The sequence below is a fragment of the Nyctereutes procyonoides genome, unplaced genomic scaffold (assembly GCF_905146905.1).
Source record: "Nyctereutes procyonoides isolate TBG_1078 unplaced genomic scaffold, NYPRO_anot_genome, whole genome shotgun sequence".
Taxonomy (NCBI): Eukaryota; Metazoa; Chordata; class Mammalia; order Carnivora; family Canidae; genus Nyctereutes; species Nyctereutes procyonoides.
Genome location: NW_026575049.1, coordinates 31,345,640 through 31,359,027, shown reverse-complemented (window position 1 = coordinate 31,359,027; position 13,388 = coordinate 31,345,640).

Genomic DNA, 13,388 nt, shown 5'->3' with positions numbered 1-13,388 from the left:
TCCTCCCGCGCCCCCCGCCCTCACCCACCCGGGGTCCTCCCGCGCCCCCCGCCCTCACCCACCCGGGGTCCTCCCGCACCCCCCGCCCTCACCCACCCGGGGTCCTCCCGCGCCCCCCGCCCTCACCCACCCGGGGTCCTCCGGCGCCCCCGCCCTCACCCACCCGGGGTCCTCCGGCGCCCCCCGCCCTCACCCACCCGGGGTCCTCCCGCGCCCCCCGCCCTCACCCACCCGGGGTCCTCCGGCGCCCCCGCCCTCACCCACCCGGGGTCCTCCCGCGCCCCCCGCCCTCACCCACCCGGGGTCCTCCCGCGCCCCCCGCCCTCACCCACCCGGGGTCCTCCCGCGCCCCCCGCCCTCACCCACCCGGGGTCCTCCCGCACCCCCCGCCCTCACCCACCCGGGGTCCTCCCGCACCCCCCGCCCTCACCCACCCGGGGTCCTCCGGCGCCCCCCGCCCTCACCCACCCGGGGTCCTCCGGCGCCCCCCGCCCTCACCCACCCGGGGTCCTCCGGCGCCCCCCGCCCTCACCCACCCGGGGTCCTCCCGCGCCCCCCGCCCTCACCCACCCGGGGTCCTCCCGCACCCCCCGCCCTCACCCACCCGGGGTCCTCCGGCGCCCCCGCCCTCACCCACCCGGGGTCCTCCCGCACCCCCCGCCCTCACCCACCCGGGGTCCTCCCGCGCCCCCCGCCCTCACCCACCCGGGGTCCTCCCGCACCCCCCGCCCTCACCCACCCGGGGTCCTCCCGCACCCCCCGCCCTCACCCACCCGGGGTCCTCCCGCACCCCCCGCCCTCACCCACCCGGGGTCCTCCGGCGCCCCCGCCCTCACTCACCCGGGGTCCTCCGGCGCCCCCCGCCCTCACCCACCCGGGGTCCTCCCGCGCCCCCCGCCCTCACCCACCCGGGGTCCTCCCGCACCCCCCGCCCTCACCCACCCGGAGTCCTCCGGCGCCCCCGCCCTCACCCACCCGGGGTCCTCCGGCGCCCCCCGCCCTCACCCACCCGGGGTCCTCCCGCGCCCCCCGCCCTCACCCACCCGGGGTCCTCCGGCGCCCCCGCCCTCACCCACCCGGGGTCCTCCCGCACCCCCCGCCCTCACCCACCCGGGGTCCTCCGGCGCCCCCCGCCCTCACCCACCCGGGGTCCTCCCGCGCCCCCCGCCCTCACCCACCCGGGGTCCTCCCGCACCCCCCGCCCTCACCCACCCGGAGTCCTCCGGCGCCCCCGCCCTCACCCACCCGGGGTCCTCCCGCACCCCCCGCCCTCACCCACCCGGGGTCCTCCGGCGCCCCCCGCCCTCACCCACCCGGGGTCCTCCCGCACCCCCCGCCCTCACCCACCCGGGGTCCTCCGGCGCCCCCCGCCCTCACCCACCCGGGGTCCTCCCGCGCCCCCCGCCCTCACCCACCCGGGGTCCTCCGGCGCCCCCGCCCTCACCCACCCGGGGTCCTCCCGCACCCCCCGCCCTCACCCACCCGGGGTCCTCCGGCGCCCCCCGCCCTCACCCACCCGGGGTCCTCCCGCGCCCCCCGCCCTCACCCACCCGGGGTCCTCCCGCACCCCCCGCCCTCACCCACCCGGAGTCCTCCGCGCCCCCCGCCCTCACCCACCCGGGGTCCTCCCGCACCCCCCGCCCTCACCCACCCGGGGTCCTCCGGCGCCCCCGCCCTCACCCACCCGGGGTCCTCCCGCACCCCCCGCCCTCACCCACCCGCCGGGCCCTGGGAGATCCATCCCCACGTGGGACGCCTCTGCCGCCTGCCGCCCCGCCCGCCCCGCCCCGCCCGCCCGGCGGCCTCCCACTCCCCGCCCGGCTCTGCGCGCCGCCTCGGGGTCCGCCTCCCGCGTTGCCGTCCCGGGACCGCGCCTCCCGAAGCAAAGCCGCGGGTGACTGATGGCGACCTTTGCTGCCTGCGGTCGTTGACCTGCAGCCAAGCGGAGCCGTCCATTTTCCCCTTCGCCAGTCCCCGGCGGCCTCGGGCAGGTCCCGGAGCCGCCCTCAGGGGGCGCTGCCCTCCGGCGCCGCGGCCTCCGTCGGGACGGTGGGGGCGGCGCGCGCGAGGGGCTCGGACGCCGGCGGGAGGTCGCGGGAAACTGCTCCGGCCGGCGGGGCCCGGCCCCTGCTTCTTTTCCCGTTTCCTTTTCCTTTCTCCCCCAGTGCCGGGGTTTGTTCCCGCCACGTGGGGCCGCCCCCGTACGCAGCACACACAGGCGTTGGCACCGGGCAGCCCCTTGGTGACTGGGCGGTTCCAGCCATTGGGCAGGCGGAGGGCCCGGCCCCAGGCGTGCGGGGTAAGGAGGGGCAGGGTTCGGCCACCGAGGCGCCGGGTCCCCGTGAGAGCGGGGGTGGGGGGGGCGGGGGCTCATCGGCCGGCCTCGGGCCTGGGGGAAGGCGCGCCCTCGAGCAGGCCCCCACCGCGCCCGCCCGCCCGCCCGCCCGCGCGCGCTCTGCCGCGTGCTCCCCGCTGAACCTCCGGAAACGTGCGGGGCTGAGCCCCTGCGTCGGCGGCGCTGGACTGCAGCCACCCCGGGGCTTTCCGCGTACGTCCCGGGCCTGCCGGCGTGTTGCAGGGCTCCTGGGCCAGGACGTGCCTCAGCCCTTCACGTCATCTGCCGCGACCTTGGCATCCCTGAGAAGGTTGTCTGCGAGCCCCCGTTTCTTCCTCTTCTGTGTGTCGCCCTCCCCGCTCTCCTTCCTGGCATAGGAAGTACATGCCACCCCCCACCCCCACCCCCCACCATCCGGGCCTCCCCCTGCCCATCGCCACCCACCCCCGGGGGGGCTCAGAGCCCCGCCCAGAGACCTGAATTTCTCCCTTAACTCAAGAATTCTAGAGGGAGGGATCCCTGGGTGGCGCCGCGGTTTGGCGCCTGCCTTTGGCCCAGGGCGCGATCCTGGAGACCCGGGATCGAGTCCCACGTCGGGCTCCCGGTGCATGGAGCCTGCTTCTCCCTCTGCCTGTGTCTCTGCCTCCCTCTCTCTCTCTCTCTCTCTCTCTCTCTCTCTCTCTCTCTGACTATCATAAATAAATAAATAAATAAATAAATAAATAAATAAATAATTGAAAAAAATTCTAGAGGGAACACGTGTGAAGCCGGCAGAGAAAACAACAGGGAAGATGAAGGATCAGCTCCGTGTGCAGCATACCTACTGTGTCCCAGGTGCTGTCCCGGGTAAACCTCTTAGCTCCTGAAAGTGGGGATCCTCAGTGTCATCACCTTCCAAATGAAGAAGTGGAGACACGGCCATGTGCAAGGACCAGCTGGGAGGTGGCCCATCCTGAATTCAAAACGAGGACTTTTTGAGTCTGAGCTCTTGCCTACTAGGCTACCTTGCTTCCCAGGCACAACAGAAAACAACTTCCAGAGGTTCCCCCCACCCCCCCAAGTCACACTGTAGCAGTGATCCCACCGTCAATCACAGGAAGGAAGCACCTCCCTTGCGGTCACGGCTGTTCCTAGTGTCCAGTTGTGTTCCCCTACCTGACTCTGTGTTCATCTTCACTAAACCGTGAGCCTCTTCTCCACGTCCTTACAGTACCCGTGAGACTGAAGCCAGCACACTAAAGTTCTCTCTGAATATTTGCTGCATTTAATTAAAGAAAAAGGAACATCCCTGTCCCATCCTAGGAAGAGAGTGAACGCAAAGAATGAGAGAAAAATGACAATGAAGGGGTAGGCAGGTACCCAGTAAAGATAACTGTCATGGAATGGAGGTATTTCACCTTCTGGATGTCAGTGTTTTCAAAATGAAACATTAGTGGCCAGTGTACGTTGGTACCACACCTGGCACTGCTCAGAGTAAGAGGCGTATGGTCTCCATGGCTTCTGGCAATTTACACTGAGCGAGGCCCGAGCACCCCTTTGAGGACGCAGTGCCAGTCATGGGACACAGCAGCAGCTCTTTCTCTCAAGGGGCACACAGTCTGGCCCACAGAGGAGGGTGATGTGATTGCTTGGTTGTGCCAACTAGATGTTTCTCCACATGATGTTTGATGCTCAGAGTTTTTCTTTGGATTTATCTTTTCTCCCAAGTTTTCAATGTTTAAACATCCAGAGAACCATGGTGATTGGGATTTTGAGCGTTCTGTCTCAGGCTCTCGGCTCTTCTTTACGTATGCTCACCCCTGACATGGCCTTGGATGCAGCTGTTGACTGCAGGCATTGGGACCATTTTTTTGTGTCCCAGATTCAAATTGTGATTCAAAAGTAGCTCTCTGAAGGAGAATGTGTGAAAAGGCTGTTTCTTACAAAAAGAAAAAGAAAACATGAACCGAGGCCAAGATGTTATACAAAACAAAAGAAGAATAAAGGGCACCTGGGTGGTTCACTGGTTGAGTGTCCGTCTTTGGCTCAGGTCATGATCCTGGAGTCCTGGGATTGAGACCACATCAGGCTCCCCGCAGGGAGCCTGCTTCTCCCTCTGCCTGTGTCTCTGCCTCTCTCTGTGTGTCTGTCATGAATAAATAAATAAAATCTTTTAAAGAAAGAAGAAAAACTCCAACAAATCCGGAGTCAAAGGCCAACCCAGACAACACTCAAATCTGCAGTTGATTCTAGAATTTCATTGAGGAGCTTCTACATCAGTTGCCCTGTCAGTGTGTTGAAGTGGGAAGGAAATGAGTCCTGGAGTCAGAGGACTGCATCTGCCCTGCCATGAGTTTGGGAATTTGTTTTGTTTTAGCCTCTGGTTCCCATCCCTAAAATTATTTATTCCCTCCCAAGAGTAGAGAATCAAATTGTGTGGCAACCAGTGGCCACATGGGCTGTGGCATTTCCTCCTAGTGCTTCAGACAGGTGCCTCAGAAGAATCTGTTCCAGGGATGTTTGTGATAACTAACCACTTGGCTCCCTTTCCCCACTCAAAGAAGCACACATGCTGAAAAGGAAGAGAAATGCATGAAGAGTTTTCTAGCAAACAGTACTTTGTATGGATGAGGTGCTTTAAGTGTAAAACATATCCACTTACATTAACACCTTCAATCTTCACAAAAATCTTAAGAGACAGGGAGGATTTTTCAGTTTTTCCTTCACAGTCGAGTGAACCTGGGGCAGAGATGCTGAGTTCACCATCACCTGGCTGTTAAGTGGTCTGGAAGAGACAGGAGCTCATGTGGGTCTGACCTCAAGTACAGAGCTCTTATGACCGGGCCACAACTGCCACTGGACCAGGCCATTCTAAAAACACTTCCAGGGATGCCTGGGTGACTCAGTCAAGCATCTGCAGTCAGCTCAGATCATGATCTTGGGGTCCTGGAATCAAGCCCCACGGCAGGCTCCCTGGTCAACAGGGAGTCTGCTTCTCCCTCTCCCCCCTGCTCATGCTGTCTCTCACTATGTCTCTCTCAAAAAAATAAAAGTTTTTAAGAATTAAAATAACTTCCAGAAATTCTGCCTCCCTTGCATTTGGTCAAACCCTTTCTGGGACACGGGGAATGGCTGGGAGAGTTACACTGTTTTCTGTTTAAGTCACACTGTTTTCTGCTAAAGAAAAAGAAAAAAAAAAGGACCCTGAACCAAAAAAGAAAAATAGAAAAGGAAATGAAAAGAACTAACAAATAAAAATCTATAAGCCTAGTTACAAAGAAAAAAAAAAGAGAAAAGGAAAAAAAATACAGCCTGGGTTCCTCTGCAGGAAGGACTTTGGTTCTACCCACCTCTCAATGTTAAGCTCAAGTGTAACCTCCTTAGGAGGCCTGAACTGATGGCCAGCCCATGGTGGGTGCCCCTCCATGCTCTCACAAACTCTGTGCCTTTCAGGTAGGATGATAACCAGTGATTTCCTTTTCCCTCAAGGGCAGTGGGCTCACTCTACAGAAATCCTTTTGGCCACAAATTCACATCAGGCTCCACCCCTCCTCCCCACCCCCTCCAGGCAGAATTCTAAGGAGGTCCTGATGATACTCATCCCCTGCTGTGCATGCCCTATAGACCTCCTCCCTGCCCCAGGTGGGCAACCCCTGGGTATGTGATGGGGTGTCACTCCCATGATTATATTATCCTGTAACAGACTCTGTCTTAGCAAGTTGGAGGGAGAGCTTCTCCTGCTGGCTTTGAAGAAGGAAATCAGCATGTCGTGGAAAGGACCACTTGGCAGGTCCTCTACTTGGTAAGAAATGGTCATGGCCACTAGCCAGCAAGCAAGCAGGGCTATATATTGTGGCATTATTTTTAATAGTCCTGATATGGAAGTAGCCCAAGTGTCCATCGATGGATGAATAGGTAAGATGTGGTATATATACACAGTGGAATATTACTCAGCCATGAAAAAGAACAAGTTCTTGCCATTTGCAAAAACATGGATGGACCTAGAGTGTATTATGCTAAGTGAAATCCATCAGAGAAAGACAAATGCCATATGATTTCACTTATATGTAGAACTTAAAAAACAAAATAAACAAACTGAAAAAACAGATGCTTAAATACAAAGAACAAACTAAACTGATGGTCACCAGAGGGCAGGTGAGTGGGGGGATGGGTCAATTAGATAAAGGGGATTAAGAGCACAGTTCCCATGCTGAGCACCATGGAAATGTCAAATCATTATATTGTACACCTGAAACTAACAGAACACTGTATGTTATACTTCAACTAAAAAAAAAAAAAAAGTAATAAGAAAGTGGGGCTCTCAGTCTTACAACCACAGGGAACTGAATTCTTCTTTTTTTTTTTTTTTTTGAACTGAATTCTTCTAACAAAGAACTTGGAAGACGACCCCGAGCTCCACCTGAGAACCATACCATGGCTGACCTCTCTCTGTTGCAGCCTGGTGAGACCCAGATCAGAGGACCCAGCCAGCCCATATCTGGACTCCAGAACCTTGGGTACAATGAAATAATAAAGGTGTGTTGCTCTAAGTCACCTGGTCTGTGGGACTTTTTTACACAGCCATAGAAAATGGATACGCTCCATGAAGACAGAAAGTGCACAACGAGGCATCTGTTATAACTGTGTGCTATTTCTTCCGCCATCAGGGAGGCAGTAGGACATAGTGGTTAGGAATGTTAACTCTGAGGCCAACTTGCCTTGGTTCAAATCCCAGCACTGCTACTTACTGTGTGACTTTGGGCAAACCACTTACCCTCTCTATGCTTCAATTTGCCCCTTTGCAAGATAGGTCTAGTAAGAGTACCTACCTTGGGTTACTACTTAAACTAATTTACTGAATTTTCTAAATGTAAGATGCTCGGTACTACCCAAGTGCTTCCTAAAATCATTAACAAATCAAAACCAAAGAGGAGAACGGAATTTGTGTCCAAAAACACACACGCCCAATGGCCTCATCTTATTATAGACATTGAAACTGAGCTCCAGAGACATCTTGTTCAAGGTCAGAGATATGGTTTGAAATTCACAAACGACATCTACTCCTGAAGGTAAGGCTCGTGGAGTCCACAGGATGACATCATATTGTCATCTGTTCATGGCCTAACTCAGGCCTAACTCAGGGTGAAGAAAGGTGGCAAGTTCCAGTCTCTCCTTGCTGGGTGAGCCACTTAAATCAGGTTTGCTTTCTTGTTCAGGCCAATGACTGTCCTCTGTCAGGCACGACAAAGACTCTCTCCTTGGCCCAACTCTGAACAGGCTCCTCTGCACCCTCCTTATGACATGGTCCCCTCCCTGTGTTTGGTGAGCCCAGCCAGCGCAGCAAAGCATCCTGCTAAGACAGCTTAGTAAGAATCCCCCACCTTTGAGAGCTGACCACCCTTGACATCTGATTAAGTTCTTCACCCCCACCTTTTCAAAAAAACTTAAATTCATTTAATTGACATATAACATATTATTGGTTTCAGAGGTAGAGGTCAGTGATTCATCAGTCTTATAGAACACCCAGTGCTCATTACACCCTGTGTGCTCCTAAAGCCCATCACCCAGGAACCGCATCCCCCCTCCCCTCCAGCAGCCCTCAGTTTGTTTCCTATGATTAAGAGTCTCTTTTGGTTTGTCTCCCTCTCCAATTTTGTCTTATTTTCCCCCCTACTTTTCCCCTTATTTTTCCCCTTTGACCCTCTGTTTTGTTTCTTAAATTCCACATATGAGTGAGATATATGACAATTGTCTTTCTCTGACTGACTTATTTCACTTAGCATAATAACCTCTAGTTCTATCCATGTCATTTCATTTTTTTGATGGCTGAGTAATAATTCCATCTTCTTTATCCACTCATCTGTCAGTGGACATCTGGGCTCTTCCCATAGTTTGGCTATTGTGGACATTGCTGCTATAAATATTGGGCTGCAGGTGCCCCTTTGGATCACTACATTTGTATCTTTGGAGTAAATCCCTAACAGTGTAATTGCTGGGTTGTAGGGTAGCTCTATTTTCAACTTTTTTTTTTCCACACTGTTTTCCAGCTTGCATTCCTACCAATATAAGAGTTACCGCCACCTGTGATGCATAAATCCTTGACCTGCCTTCAGCAAGAATCCTGTTAAGGAGGTTTAGCAAGAATTCCACTACCTTTGAGGTCTTCCTCTTCATGATTTTGCATCCACCAGTCCCCCCATTCAGCTCCTTGTCTATGAATCTCCCCTGTATTCAAAGCCAATAATCTTGACACCTAAATAAAGCCATTCTTACCATTTTAACAAATGTCAATCAGTAATTTTTCTTTAATAGGCCTCATCTGTTTTGAGAGGCTTCCAGGAGCACCTCTTTCTGCCAAGCTCCCATAGCACCCTCGGCCCCTCTCCTGCTACTTCCCCATATGTCACTCTTCATACACCTGTCTTCTTATGGGGTTGGGGTGGGGGTGTTCCATGAGCTTAAGGACTGTGTCTAAATCATCTTTGAATTATCACCACCTGGCAATATTGCTGAACCCCAGGAACTGTTTCTTAAAAATGAATCAATTAATCTCCTGAACAGTGATTTTTCCGAGGTATCTAGTGATACCTGCCTGACATGCTGTCAGAGCTCTACAAAGATCTGGAAAGAAGCTGAGAGTCTTAAAGGTATGAAGAGACCACCTTATGTGTGTGGACGAGCAGCCTCCGCACCACAAGAGAGTTTGTTAGAAATGCAGAATCTCAGGCTGCACGCACTGAATCCGCTTTTTAATGAGATCCTCACAAAGGATTCCCAAGCGTGTTAAAGTCAGAGAAGCACTAGTTGTAGGCCAAAGAGACATATCCCGCAGATGACTAGGCTTATTCTCACTACTAAGGTCCTTTGAAGAACAAAGATTCTATAACTTTGTGTTGGCTGGATCCCTGGGAAACAGTGAAGATAATTGGAAACATCATGAGCTTTGGAGCACATGGATCTGGGTTTGACGGTCATGGTTCTTATTTAACCTGAGCTTCTGTTTCCTTAACTTTTTTTTTTTAAAGATTTTATCTATTTATTCATGAGAGACAAAGAGAGAGGCAGAGACACAGGCAGAGGGAGAAGCAGGCTCCCCACAGGGACTTGATCCCAGGACCCCGGGATCATGACCTGAGCCAAAGGCAGACACCCAACCACTGGGCCACCCAGGTGCCCCTGTTTCCTTACTTTTAAAATGGAGATACTACTTATATTATACCTTCTATTGCTGGTTAAATAAGATAATGAAAACCATGTATTAGTCAGCAAAGGTCTGTTCCATTCCCTTCCTTCCCAACTCCAGTTGATCCCTGCCCGCATCATTCAGAATGGTTCATGACACTCAAGCAGCAGTATAAGAGGACTTAGACTCTTAGGGAGGGAGACCATGGGGTCTAGCTTAGTCTACAGTGGGTTTGGGAATGCCACAGGAGACCAGCAGGCCCACTGATCTGCCCCATGCTCATTATTCCTGGGCCCCATACTCATTCCACTTCCATCCACCACAATTGTGGAGTCAGAAAAATAGTGTTGGTTGGTGGCCTCATCATGGACTTTATCCCACTGAGACTTGGTTTCTCCACATCATGGACTTTATCCCACTGAGACTTGGTTTCTCCATCTCTGAAAATAATAATCCCTCATCTCATGGGATTCCTGTAGACAACAGGAGCAAGGAATCAGCACACTGGCACATTAAGTGCTGCATAAAGATAGCTGGGATTGGCTATAGGTAGTTATGAGCAGTATCAGAATGTTCAAAACAGACCCATTGCCAGAAGACATGATTAACTATGGGTCTTCCATCAGTTTTTTCTGCTGGATTAGATGTAGGTTTTTTTTTTTTTTAAGATTTATTTATTCATCAGAGACACAGAAAGCAGAGACCTAGGCAGGGGAAGAAGCAGGTTCTCCACAGGGAGCCCGATGCAGGACTGGATCCCAGGACTCTGGGATCACGACCTGAGCCGAAGGCAGATGCTTAGCCATGTGCCCCCTAGATGTAGGTTTTTATATTCCAGTAACTCAGGGTGGATGGAAAACCCAAGCTCAGAGTTGCCATTGTTGCGGCATGTACACAAGCCACCCTGGACTGCAGGGTGCATCATGCATGCTGGTGCTCCTGGGACTTTGGAATCCGAGTGTGATGAGCTTGGTGTAACATGGTGATCATGGACCACCAGGAAAACAGGCATTTCTGAGTGGCGCTCTTTGTTCTGAGGCCAGATTACCAAGGCAGTGTACACAAAGGGCTCACTCATTGTCTTTCCACATCGTTTCCACTGTTGATATCAGTGGGTGAGACAGTTTTCTCTCACCTACTTAGATGTTTCTCATCTTCTAAAGGTCTGAATATTAGATGCTGATCTTCATATTCATGGAGAAGGAAACCAAGTTGCTCACTTCTACCTGAGTATTAAATACTCTTTGGCGAGGTTGAAGATATTAATGAACTGGCTAATGTGCATCCATACATAATGAAGTTGGGGGGAAGGTTAGGATTCTTCTATTGTTGTTTTATCTTTTTTCCTTGTAGCTCTGAGAAACTGAACAAAAATGTCCACATTTATATCCACATATAATATACATTCACCCTGACACAAAGCAGTTCAGCTAAGGAGTGTCTCTTAAAAGTTGCTACTAGACTTTCAAGCAAGTAGAAAATGATCACTTTCATTGTCTAGTGATAAGAACACTTAAGTGGGGTTAGCAGTGTGTCCCTATATAGTATGTGCTGCCTGCCATAGGGTCCTACCTATTGGACCATCCCACCAATGCACATACATCCACATTGAGGTGATCATTCCAGGGTCCAGCTTCTTTAACACTATCTGCCATACAATTTTATGTTACGTAATATTCTATATAATAATAATTAGGAATTTAGAAAGTCATTATATATATATACCTATTTTATGAATTACCTTATGTATAGATACCTATTTTTCATTCAAAACACTAGAAAAATGACTGTGTTTTTCAAAAAATGTCATTGTCATAGTACAAAGGACCAAGGAGTTGTTCCTCATTAGGGACTGTAGGCAACAACACAATGTGTCTTAGATTGGATTGAACCCTGGAGTCGGGTGTGGGATGGCCATGGTTACTGTCACACAGAAATTATTAGAGCAAATGGAAAATTTTGAATGTAAATTGTGTATTAGATGATCGTACTGTAGCTAAAATTTCTTGAATTTCATCACTGAATCGTGGTTATATGAGAATGTCCTTTAAAAAAATACATGCCAATGTATTCAGATTTAAAGGGGCATGATATCTACAATCTACTCTTAAAGGTTCCAGAAAAAAATATAGCCAGGGAGATATAAAGCATAGGTGGGCAAATACTAATAATCAGTGAATCTAAATGGAGAGTTTACAGAAGTTCTCTGTATTACTCTTAGGACTCTTCAGTATCCAAGTTTAAAAATAAAAATAAAGTAGGGGCACCTGGGTGGCTCAGTTGGTTAAGCGTCTGACTCTTGGTTTCAGCTCAGGTTGTGATCTCAGGGTCATGAGACGGAGCCCTGCATTGGGGTCCCCCACCCAGTGCAGAGTTGGCTTGAGATTCTCTCTTCTCTTCCTCTGCCCCTCCCCTACTGGCTGTCTCTTAAATAAATAAATCTTTTAAAAGAACCAGTAAACTAAAATTGTTTACATGGATGTAAGAAAATGAAACCTGTCGCAGCATTATGTGTACTTTTCAGCTCTCCAGGTTACTGTACATGGAAGCTGCCGGCACCGGGTTCCTGCTGTCATCGCGGTGCTGATCACCGAGTGGATGCTCAATAACTGTTAGCGGAACGCAGAAGACAGAACAGGGAGTACAGTGAAATTATGCTGCCACCACGGCAGCCCCTCCTTTCTTCCATTAGGAGAATCTCAGCAGCATGACCTACCCAGGACTCTGCTGACGGGTCTTGCTCTGGGCAACTCTGTCAGTCATTCTGTGACATCATCCCAGCCGCAATGGTTCCAAACCTTGGGAAATCCTTTTCCGAAACTGACCTACATTCTTTCATTCCAGCAAATATGGTCTCTCAAGATTATCTGAAAGTGGTGGAACAAACCAAGGACCAATTGTGTCAAATAGTCACAATCAGAAACTCTATGTGTTTGTGGTGCTCCCGTTATCTTTCAGATATCAGCAACCATTGCTTCAAACTGGAGAGTACTTACTAAGAATAGTTTTGTTAAATGAATGAAGACAGAAACCAGGGTATCTCTGACATTAGATTCTATGGGTCTGAAACGTCTTAGAATGCACTTAGCAGATAACTGACATTTCACAAACTTCAGTGGCATTAAATTGGGAAATAAACACTTAGGACTGAAAAAGCAAGGGAAAAAAAGTGTATCATGAGCATAAGGCCGCATAAGCCTGTAGCTAAGTCGACTTCACTGTGGCATGGACAGGGAGCAGCACGGAGTAGAGACATGGATTTGTGAAGCGAGCCAGATTTTGGCTCAAATTCTAGCACTTCCACGAACGACCTGTGTGATTTGGGGCAATTCACAAAATTTCTCTGAGGTCTGGTTCCATTAGTGAAAGAATAGGGATGATAATACCTTATGTTATTATGCTGCTGTGAAGACTCATCATTGCCAACTACCACAGAAGTCTTGGTTCAGTAAATGGGCAGCTCTCATTGTCTTCCTAAGAGTGTGCAGAAGCCATGTCTGAGGGGATTTTAATCACGTTTTTCCCACTAAACACAGAGCTCCCTAAAGGCCTGGTGACCACAAATGAAGCCCTAGCTCAAAGACAGTAGAGTCTTTGAAAGGAATAGAATTAAAGTGGGGTCTGTCCTTTCACGATGGGGTACAAAGAAGCTGTTAACCAACTCAGCAAATATGTGCTCTGTAAATCAGCTCAACACATTCAGAGTCCACTTTGAAGCAGCAAGCAGCTGAGTTCAGGTCCAAGAGGAGCTTAAAACGTGTCTATCTGTGCCATGTAACCCAGGAGAAGCCTTCAGGGAATCCATGACTGCCCCTGAGTCGATCCCAGCCATCTCACTAGGATTATGACTGCCAGGTCTATTTCAAATGAATTTTCAGAAAGTCTATGGGT